The sequence below is a fragment of the Mus caroli genome, chromosome 6 (assembly GCF_900094665.2).
Source record: "Mus caroli chromosome 6, CAROLI_EIJ_v1.1, whole genome shotgun sequence".
Lineage (NCBI taxonomy): Eukaryota > Metazoa > Chordata > Mammalia > Rodentia > Muridae > Mus > Mus caroli.
The window spans coordinates 15859391-15871259 of record NC_034575.1 but is presented as its reverse complement, the minus strand read 5'-3'; the positions used below and the strand labels follow the sequence as shown (position 1 = coordinate 15871259).

The following is an 11869-nucleotide window of genomic DNA, read 5'->3' as shown; positions in this document are numbered from 1 at the left end:
GTGACCAAGGCCAGTGACAGCTCTCCACCCACAATAAGCACAGCAATTAGAAAATGTCTCTAGAGGGCTGGACTGCAGCTCAGTGGTACAATATTTGCAAGCACATCTAAGGCCCTGGGGTCAACCCCTAATACTGAAGAGAGGGGAAAAACAAGATGTCAAAAAATGTCTTCCTAAATGGCAAAGTCGCCTCCAGTTGAATACTCCAAAGGGATTATTTTAAATCAAAAATTGAAAGACTCGGTGTTGGTGTTGTGTGTTAGATTAAGGAAGTAAGGCTTCAATGACTTTAATTTTTACTCTTCTTTCCCCAAGTTCCAGAGTCTTTATTTGTATTAGAAAAGATGATACATCCACTCGGTGGGATGAAGAGCTGTGTCCAGGCACCCATGAGTAGTGCTGAAAAGGATTGGTTAATCCATGTCTGCTCATACTCCCATTCATAGGCACAAGGCTTATTACAATCAGTTCTCCGAGCTTTAACCATAGACCAATCTCTTTCTAAGCTCTTTCCACAAAAATCGCTGCCATGATTGATGTTCCTGATAACTTGAATGCAAAAATCCCCATGAATGGTGCCTGGTTTAGTATCAGATGGAATGGTCTCGGGCGCCTCCCAGACTATGGCCACCAGGAGCTCTGAGTCCACGTACTTAACCAGCACCTGGAGGTAAGGGAGGTCTTTCAGGACAGTGTAGTGCTGCTTCAGGTGTTCTTCAGAAGCCCAACGGAACTTCATGGCCACTGGGTGGAACCTGCTTCTGCTCAAAGCACTATATGATCCTGCCCACAATAGCTCCGCTGCACACCATCTAGCTTGATGGCAATTAAAGTGCACTTGAGGTTTCCCTTGGTTGGAAAACCAGCATGTCGTCTAGTGTCTGCAAATGAGCAATGGGAACAAAGAGACCTATTTTTTACTCGTTATTGGGAAACAAATAAAGGTACATATAGGAAATACGTCACATCTGTAATCAAAATAAATACAACTTATCCAATTCTAAGCACTTTCTTCCTGAATCACAGTAACTAACTACCCTTACAATAATGAGTATCCCTGTGTTTTTGCCCCATCACTTACTCAAATACTATTGCATTTTTCTCTTTTCATTACTATAAATACAAACTTGTTGAAAAAAATGTACACCATTAATTTTAGGAGTAAATTTATAGTAATATTACAGTAATGTAGCATCTGAAAATATTGAAGTATTGGTTTATAAATCTATTGGTTTAATTCTCAATAAATGTGCACTATTTCTTTCCATACTTAGTTTAAATTGTTACCATTTATTGTATACATTTTAATTGTTTAATTTTGGCATCTGTACATTGCCAAAACATGATTTCATATTACCAGCACATTTCTGTTTATGATATAATATAGTCTACTTAATAATAAATAAATAAAAAGTACGTACGTAGTTATCTTTAGGCTTTGGGAAATAGCACTCATCATTCTCAAAGTACAAAAATTTAATCCTCATGGAATAGTCTTGGGTTTGGAAGTCAATGGCTACAAAGAAGGTCTTCCCATCATGTGACTGGGGGAATTACAGGGGAAAATTTTTTAATATTTTTCATTGTTAGAATATAAATGATGATTATTCTCATGGAAGAATTGCTATGTATTTAACAGTAACAAAGGGGTTATTAAATGAGCCAGATTGTGAAAACATCTCAAAAGCCCCCTTAAGAATTCTAATTTTGTTTTCTTTAATTTTAAATCATAATACTTTAGTAAATTATGAAGTATAAGACTGTGAACCTTAGCAAATCAGCCTATTTGTGTCTATTATATACACTGGCAGCAGAGGAGGAAAAATAGCAGTCAGTATGGTTGCTAAAATTATAATATGGAAAAGACATGCATGATGAAATGCCTTTGCAAGCATCTGAGTAGTGGAGACTGAAGGTAAGAATAGTATACCAAATTGTATGAAGACAACCCTCTTATGTGAGGGTTTTAGTGCTATGATTTCTAATTTGCAATACAATGACTCACATGATATATTTAAAATTGTCTATATGAAACTGAATGTAATTAATATACAGCATGACAATTTAAGGCAAACAATAGCAAAAGCCAAGGTACTAAAGGCAGGAACACACTATATTACATTCTTCACAGCAATTCTGAGAGGCTCCTGGGAACTATTAGACACCTAAAAGTGGAAAAGTGAGTTGAGTTCATGAAGGCAGCAGCTGCAATTATTGAAAGGAAAATTGTCAGTAAAAGCCTGTTTTGACAGAATTCCATTGTTTAAACAGTCGTCTCTGAGATAGCTTGGAGACTGAGATAATGGCCCCCTAGTAAAGCAGTAGAAAAAAGGGACAATTACAATGGAGCTATTAGGCCTATTAGCAGCTCTCAACAGCAGCTTGGGGCCATGTGATAGACTATATCAAACACAGTTCAGAGAGTTAAGAGAATAGAGCTTCCTCTGCTCCCCCATGCTTTCAAAAACACAGAAGAACATGGAATTTAATCAGAGAAATTTCACTAGTGAAATGCAGAAATGACCTAAATTCAATCACACACACAAAAATCATAATCTGTTGTGAATGGAAGATTTGTATTAATGACTGCATTTTAATTATAAATAAACCACAAAATTAGGTCAATACTTATTAATTGCTTGGTCAACATCTCCATCATATACTATACATACAGGTAAGACAGCTTATTCCATATTTATCAACAGAGAAAATGTTGTGAATACTATATGTTTTTAATTATTCACAGGTAAGTTAGGCTTTTTTTCCTTTCAGATTTCATATCCCCAAGTCCTCACTGTATAAGAAATCTATGAGGCGGAATCTAACAGACTTAAAGAAGGAGAATATACTAGTCCCCTTGTGCAGTTGAGTCTAACAAACACTTGATGCACTCTAGACTCAATTTAATATTTTTCCTCTTTGACTGTGACTTTCAAAAACACAGTAATACTCTCCTCCAACAAATAATAAAATAAAAAGTGGAAATAATAATTAGAAAAGATTAATACATTCAGTTTTAAATGTGTGTAAGTGATAGATGAATAAAATTAGTTAATTTCTTTAATCTCCTAATCATAAAATGTATGTAGTCGATTTGAAATATTACTTGGGTTTACTCAGGATATTTTGCTAAAGTGATAAGTGAAGATTTGATGCAGCAGTATAAACTATTCTGTCAGTTTAGAATTCAGTTTCTCTAAATCACAGCATTACTGCTAAAGACAGGCGAAGTCTGATAAAGGTCACAAGTATAGGATGCAAGGGTCTTGGGTTCAGCAACAACTCTGAGTATTACCTCCGTGGCAATAGGGTAAGGTCTTTCATGAGCACTATTGAAATCACCATCCATCTATCTATTTGAGGAGGTCAATGAGGCAGACGATTAATCTCTAACTGATTTTCAAAGTTATCTATGAGCTGTGAAATATTTGTAAAACTACAACTAATTGAATCCTCAAACCTATCAGTTACATTGTCACAATATTTAGAGCTAATTATTTATTTAAAATCTCTAACTCTTCTGGTTTATATTTATTGCCATTAAATATCTAGAGCCAACAATTACTTCTATGTCCTCTAAAACAAACATGACATAAAGAAACTAGGTTAAGACATTTTTTTTGTATACATTTATGATAAAGTTAAATGTTAAGGGCATTGGTGAATAGATTCAATGTTTCAGTGGTTAAAATCATGACGTGGTCCTGCAGATGACCCAAGATCACTTTCCTGCACTCACATTTGATGACTCAGAATCTGCTTTCACTCCAGTTACAAGAGATTGAACACCTTTGCTCTCTTTAGTGGTGAACAAAGCACTTCATCCGACATATACACACATTTTACTGGCTGTTCTTGCCGGCCATCTCATATAAAGGAACCTCAGTCGAGAGATGTCTCCATGAGGTTCAGCTGTAAGGCATTTTCTCAGCTAGTGATCAATGGAGGAGAATCTGGCTGTCGTGGGGGGTGGTTTCACTGGGACGATGGTCCTGCATTCTATGAGAAAATAGGCTAAGCAAGTAAGGGAGAGCAGGCCAGTAATCAGCGCCCACCATGAGCTCTCTTTCAGCTCCTGGCTCCAACACAATGCCATGTTTCAGATACTTTGGTGATGAGTAGCACTATATGGAAAAATAAGCCAAATAAACCTTTCCTTCCCAACATGATCGTTGGTCATGGGGTTTTGTTGCAGCAAGGAAAACCTAATTAAAGCACAAATTATTTAAAATAGCAATATTTTTAACTAAATTGTTTTTCTAAAAATTGAATCCAATTTTTTTTTGGTTTTTTGTCACATTCTTTTTTCCTATATTTTATTTATTTATAATTATTTAGGATTTTTATTAGGTATTTTTGTTTGTTTGTTTGTTTGTCTCTGTGTAGCTCCAACTGTCCTGGAACTCACTCTGTAGACCAGGCTGGCCTTGAACTCAGAAATCCACCTGCCTCTGCCTCCCAAGAGTTATTTTCTTTATTTACATTTCAAATGTTAACCCCTTTCTTCCCTGTCCCATCCCCCTTGCCCCTGCTTCCCAACCCACCCACTCCTGCTTCCTGGCCCTGGCATTCCCCTATACTGGGGCATAGAGCTTTCATAGGACCAAGGGCCTCTCCTCCCATTGATGTCCATTTTGTCACATTCTTATCAGATTTTATTGGAATTACTCAGAATTTTGGGTTCTGCTGCTAATAAATTATCATAAGTAAATTAGTTACAATTATACAATTAGATAATTCTAGTTATCTAATTCTAATTATCTAATTATATAATTCTAATATAAATATAATAATTCTAATTAAAGAAATAGATACTAAATTATAATAAGTGAATCTGAACAGATTTTATAGGAAGTTGTTGTCTCCATTTTAATGTATTAAAGCAGTTCATATGAATATTTTAATTGTAGCTGTACTTAATTAAATGTATATTGTTTTGACTTTTTAAATATTCGGAGATGATCTTTATGTGACATGGAAAAATTAAAAATAATCACATTCATCTTTTCCAAAAGGAGACACTTAAGCTTACTGAAAATGAAGATTCTGATCCATCAGCAGAGTTAGGTCACATGTAAATGTTTATCCTGATCTCAAAAATCTGAAAGATGAGTTACACCGACAGTTACCTGACCAAGGATTGCTTGCAGCCCAGCATCTGAAGCCCAGATATGACACTGTATTAATAAGACAACTTTAAATTGTCTGTGACAAGTGACCAGATGCTCAGTGTAGCTAAAACATGTTGGAGGCTTACATTAAGGATGCCTCAAGATTTCATGACTTTTTTTTTTTTTCCTGGAGGAGCCTTGACAGTTTCTTTCAGAGAAATCTGATAAATATCTACTTAAACTTGTAACATTTTCTGTTCTTTATGAGGTATACTGTCACAGTGTTCATACTCAGATTTAAAAATTTTAAATTATGATGCATGTTTTTACCTTGAAAGTTTCTGACAATCTTCTTTACAAACTCTTCTTTATTTATCTTTTTCTTGCTCTTTTTGAGTCAATTTCCCCTGCAATTTTTAGGCACAGTTATTACAACTGCTTTCTAATATTCTCTACTGACTCTAGAATCTCAGTTTATTTAAAGTTGTCACTATAAAGGTCCCCTCTTTTTGTATCCTGGATCAAAATGCCAGGGTTCTTAATGTTCTGCTACTTAGACTTGTATCAGAGACAATTTGCCATTATGTGCAATTATTGCCCTCCATGCCCCTTCTTATCTCGAGTCTCCATCTCTGTTTGATGGCTGTGCTTGGCCTGAATGATTCCTTAAATCCTTCTGAAACACAATTCTAGTCACTTCACAGATCAACTATTTTGATCTCTATGAGAAGTCATAACTAAGACATTTATGTATAGATCTTTCATTTTAGAACTCTCTCTTTTATAATTCTTTATACATCCACCAATTCATAAAGTATAGATTGTCTTCTTTCATTTAGTATTTTTCTGGATTTTATATGAGAGCTGTTACATTCAGGAAATTGTGATTACTTCAAAAGCAACTGGATATAGATATAGATATAGATATAGATATAGATATAGATATAGATATAGATATAGATATAGATATAGATATAATATGTGTATTACTGTTTAATACACACAGATACATACCTAATACACATCTATTTATGGAACTGTGTATTCAGACTTTGGATTAAAACTTTACTTTTCATAACTTTGTGTTATAATTAAAAAGATAATTGACTGCTCTGTATGAGTTTGGGTTGATTAATACATCTTTATGTTTGTAGTTTATTTGTGAACTATTCTTCAATGTAGTCTGCTGAAAATCCCACATGGTAAATAATATTGTTTATTACTATCACTGTGTCACAGAGAAGTCATTCAACGAGAATCTGTAAGGACCAGTGGTAAGAAAACTGTAAGTCAAAAGATAGTGATAACTTCTACATTGACATCTACACTTTAGGCAGATTTTTATCTCATCATTGATTTTTCTGTATAGTTTTTTTTGAAAGATTTATCAATTTGGGGTCACCATTAAAATGTCCATACTCAGAATACAAAAGCCATTAAATTATATTTGATTTTCTTCTTTAAAAATACTTATTTTATTATTTATGTTCAAGATTATGTTCAATTATTATGTTATGCACAAGGAGGCCAGAATATCCATCTGATTCCCAGTGACGAGTGTTAGAGACAGTTGTGAGCCACTGTATGGGTGTAGAAAGTGAATATGGGTCCTCTAGAAGAGCATCAAGTGCTTTGAACTCATGAGGCACATCCAGGCACCAAAAACTTATCTTTTTACAAGAATTTCCAAACTTACTCTCTATTTTTAAATTGTGAATTAGGCCTTTACAATATTGCCCACAAAATGTAGAAATTGTTATTCAGTTAGTTCAAGTCTTTATTGAAGATACGCATAAGCAATGAAATGTTAATGTAAGGTGCAATGTCATTCAGTGCAAAGCTACCAATAGTGACGCATTGTTAGAGGATGAAAACACAGCACTTAAAGGACAAGAAACACATTAAAATAAACCCATCCTGGCTAGATAGAGACAGTAGAAGAAAACTGAAAACGTCTTCGAATATTTCACTAAAACCTCTTTTTGTATGTACAAGTATGTATATTCTTTATGAAGTAATAAATACTTTTATTTATTGTCCATTGTATAAAAATAGTATAGAGACAGAATTTCTAACGAATGCTGAGGAGTTGAGATTTTAAAGAATAAGAATATCTAACAGTGTGATTATTAGCAACATTTTTAGAAAATCTTCCTAAAAGTTGATCTCTGTCATCCAGGAAAGGGAGGATAAAGTAACGGAGGTAAAATGGAGAAGAAATTGCTCTCAGGTCAAGAAGTGAAGAAAAATGAAGCATTTGTCGGCATGTAATCAGAAAACGTTTGCCAAAAGGTATGACTAAATGAGGCTTTGAATAGTTACATTTTTAAAATATTGATGGTAACTTAAGTTTTTTCTTTTTCTTTCTTTTTTCTTTTTGGCATAGAATTCTTCCCAATATTACCAGGTAAACTTTTATTTAATTAATCTTCAAATTTCTTTACATACCTTTAATTTGTTAAGAAGAATATGGTCCTCTATGTTACTTTACTGAAGATTTTTGGGTTACTGTGCATGCACATTGGGTTTCCGTTTCTGTGTCTTTTGCAGTGATTTTTATGTTTTTAAGATTAATTTATTGAAGTAAACTCTCCATCTGCATGTAAACCTGAGAGTTAGTAGAGAACATCAATTCCATTATACATATTTGTTAACCACCATGTGATTGCTGGGAATTCAACCCAGAGCCTATCGAAGAACAGCTTATGCTCTTAACCACTGAGCCATCTTTCCAGTTACTTGTGATATTTTTAAATTGAAGATTATCTTCTTTTATTATTTCTGAGAAGAATGTCACTGAAAAGTGATGTCTACCTCTGATGGATGAGCAGAAAAAGAAAATGTGGCATATATATCCAAATCGAATACCATTAAGCCATAAACATAATAAAATGTTGTCATTTATGGCCAAATAAATGGACCTTAAGAAACATATTTTAAGCAAAATAAAGTGATTTTTTTAAAAGACAAATAGTACATGTTCACTTGTACTATGGAAGTCAGAATAACTGATTTCATGGGAGTAGCATATATAACAGTGACAACTTTTGTTCCAGCTCAGCAATGTAAGGTCATAAAGGAACCATTTATATTGCAAATGTATTCTCAAAGCTCCATTGTGTACTTCTCATCAACTACGGACACCATCCACCTAACTCTTCATAGTCTTTGTTGTCTTACCCTTCTTGTACTATTTGTATCCTACCCACAGTAGATATATGACAGTTATGTCAGCAAAATTCTAAATATGTTATTAAATATGTATTATCATTTAATTTTTATTATTATTTATTCTTACTCTCATAAAACAACTTCATCAAAACTATTTTTGCCTCCACTGCTGGTTTTCTCCCGTTGAGTTTCCAGCACAATGAAAAAACATGAGGCTAACTTTGTCTTCCTCTTTGTAATTATAAGTTGCACCAAAGCTTCCCTTTGGAAACAGAAGAAAATGAATCATTGATACAGCCTTCAGGTTTCAAAGTATTCACCCCATCAGAGCATATTCTTCATATTTCTTGCACATCACTGGTTTTATTATACCTGAAAAAATTGAATAGGAAGGCCAGAAGAGTGTTTTTATAAGCACCGAGGAGTGTGTTTCTAATTTCTTATGGCACTGAAACTTTTGATATCAATTATTTTCTTTGCTATCACACCTACTGCACATCCAGGAGTTATATGATTCTACATGTTAACCCATGGGGACAGAAAGATTTTGCTTGGCTTCTGGTTCTGCTGTGAACAATAAGACTGTCTCTTCCTGCATCTTGTGCTGTGCACTTTGGAAGACTTGTTGGTTTGCATGAAGGACAACACCAAAGGTATTTGCATAGCTCCCCATTAGACTGAGGTACTTTGGGCTGACATTTACTTTTGTTTGGTTTAACAATAACAAGTACCCCAATAAATGGTTTTCTTCCAAATGGACTTACATAAATATATCTTCACTGTTGCATGTTTAGCTATATCCTGTTCTCCATTTTAAGTTCTTCACTTATCAGACAGTCATTTTCTGAGATATTTGCTAAAATAGTTTACTTTTAATCACTGCTAATTTGATCAATGTTCACACATGGAAATTTGCGTGATACTTCTAGTTTTACACTTTCTGTGTGAGCAGTTACAAAGGTTTCTCAACACTGTTCAACATTTTCTTTGGGGTTATTGGAGTGTGAACAGCAAGCAAGTAAATTCTGTAAAGGATCTGATGAATTATCATGAATTCTTAGCACATGTTTATCAATTTTATGTCATTTCCAATTTAATTCAGAAAATATAGTACCCATAAACCAAGCAGAAATAGCTAGGAAAGAAAAAAATCTGTGAAATATAAAACCTAATTAAATTTTCAACAATATATAATTCTGTATTTTCTGAAATGTTGGAAATATATAAATTTATTGTCTGCACCTAAATATTAAATAACAAATTTTGTTACTATTACTTGAATATTAAGAAAAAAATCATAGTTTAAAAGTCATTTTAATAAAATTTTTATCATCTTTTAAAAACTTAGTACTAGGATGTAGCAAAACATACATAGAGTGACTTTACAATTTATTTGATGTATTCTGAAAAGCAATGTGGGTTGGTGACTGTACATATAATTTCTTACTAAATTTATACTAATATATTTTGTAGTTTTTTCTCACTGCTCCCTGATTCTTGTGATGTTAATAGAAAATTTCACAAAAATATACACAAAGAATATTGTTTGAAGGTAGTTTATTACAGAATAATAAGAATCCATCTTAGATGTAAGTGTGGACAATAGCCAAAAGGCATTGCTTAGGAAACTACAATTGTGATGGTTTGTATTTGCTTGGCCCAAGCAGTGGCACTGTTTGGAGATGTGGCCCTTGTTGGAATAGGTGTGGCCTTGTTGAAATAGGTGTGGCACTATGGGCATGAGCTTTAATACCCTAGTCCTAGCTGCTTGGAAGCCAGTCTTCCACTAGCAGCCTTCAGGTGAAAATGTAGAACTCTCAGTTTCTTTTGCACCATGCCTGCCTGGATACTGCCATGTTCCTGCCTTAATATTAATTGACTGAACCACTGAACCTTTAACATAGCCCCAATTAAATGTTGTCTTTATAAGAAGAGGTTCTTGGTCATGGTATCTATGCACACAACAATGAAAACCCTAAGACAATTAGATTTTACAAAACAGTGGCTTTTCAGGTTGGGAATATTTTTGGTGACTTCATTTAAGAAGTAGTATTTTGGTTCCATGTTAACTGAAAATTCAGAGATTGAACAATTTTTTCATATTATTATGCAGGTAAAAATCCACCTCCTGAGTAGCACCATCCATGAAACAGAGGAGGAACAACTTACTCCTACAACACTGATAAGTGCATTGTAGTCTGGAATAAGCAGGCACAGAGGCACACTAAATCCTACCATAGAATCCAAGCTTGGAGCATAAGGAACAAACAAGCCAGCAAATACTACAGGGCCCTCACTTGGACACCTGGATGACTACACTCTGACTGGCCTGTCACATGACCAACAGTATGAATGGAGCCAATAAGTAGTAGATTACTTCATTCTATATTCAGGGCTTCCTCCAAGAGCTGACTCCAATTGCTTTATGTTGCCAATTTGAATTATTGTCTGTCCATTCATCAGTCCACCCATCTATCTATACTTCATTCCATGCTTCATCTCGGCCTCAGTGGTTCTGGGATCCTTTAGCTCAAACTGACTCCAAGCTCCTGAAGGAGGTTCCTTAATATTCAAATATCCACAATGACTCTCTTTACACCTGCATTAATGCTCTGCCTCATAAAACTGGATGACCTTTGTAATTCTTCAGTAGACATTTCTGTATATATAAACAAACACACACATACTACACACACACACACACACACACGTATGTATTATATATGCATATATAACAGAAACGTATTTTATATTAGTGCAAAACACACATAAAAACACACACACACATATATGTATTATATATACATATATAACAGAAACATGTATTTTTATATTAGTGCAAAACACACACACACACACACATATATATATATATATATATATATATATGAAATGAAAGTTAATAATGTTACTAATTGCACTTGGTATAAAGGGGAGTGATTGTGAAGCTATTACGTGAAATTCAACTACTTTGTAAATTGTAGGCAATGAAACTAACATAGCTTGAGAATTTATCACTAGTCGACAAATTTTGGAATTGTGTAAAGACATCACTATGTTCATTTCTAGTTCGGCCATAGTGTAATCATGATATTGCTATATTACTCCTATTCAAAAAACATACATTGAGAACAGATCTTCAGTTGGTTCTTTTTTCATCAATCTATTATCAAAAAGAAAATAGCTTATAATATCAGCTGTGGGTGTCCATCTAGAGTAGAATCCAAATTAAAAAGAACCTTCCTCAAATAGTTCACCTTTGAAAAAGAATTATTCTTTATCTTAGAATTACATTTAATGCTTTTTTTATTTTAAGAACTCTTAGATAACCTTTGGATATTAACATAGTACCCTATCTAGGTTTCTGTTACTGTGATAGAATATCATGATCAAAAGTCACTCAGGGAAACAGATAAGAGGTTTGTCTTATCTCACACTTTCATGCAACTGAGAAAGGTCAGTTCCATGAAGGCCAGAGGGAGATTTAATTTCTTATTTGTTCTTCGACAAACACTTTTAATTGGAAGCTGTTTGTGAAGTTGGGACTACAACTGATTCCTAGATACTGGGTGAACATTGCTAGAAGT

General features: G+C 34.0%; 1 pseudogene; it reads right to left on the bottom strand.

Annotated features, from left to right (window-relative positions):
- Window positions 1-289: 289 nt before the first annotated feature.
- LOC110296513 lies at window positions 290-3349 on the bottom strand (annotated as a pseudogene).
- Between the last annotated feature and the right edge of the window lie 8520 nt (window positions 3350-11869).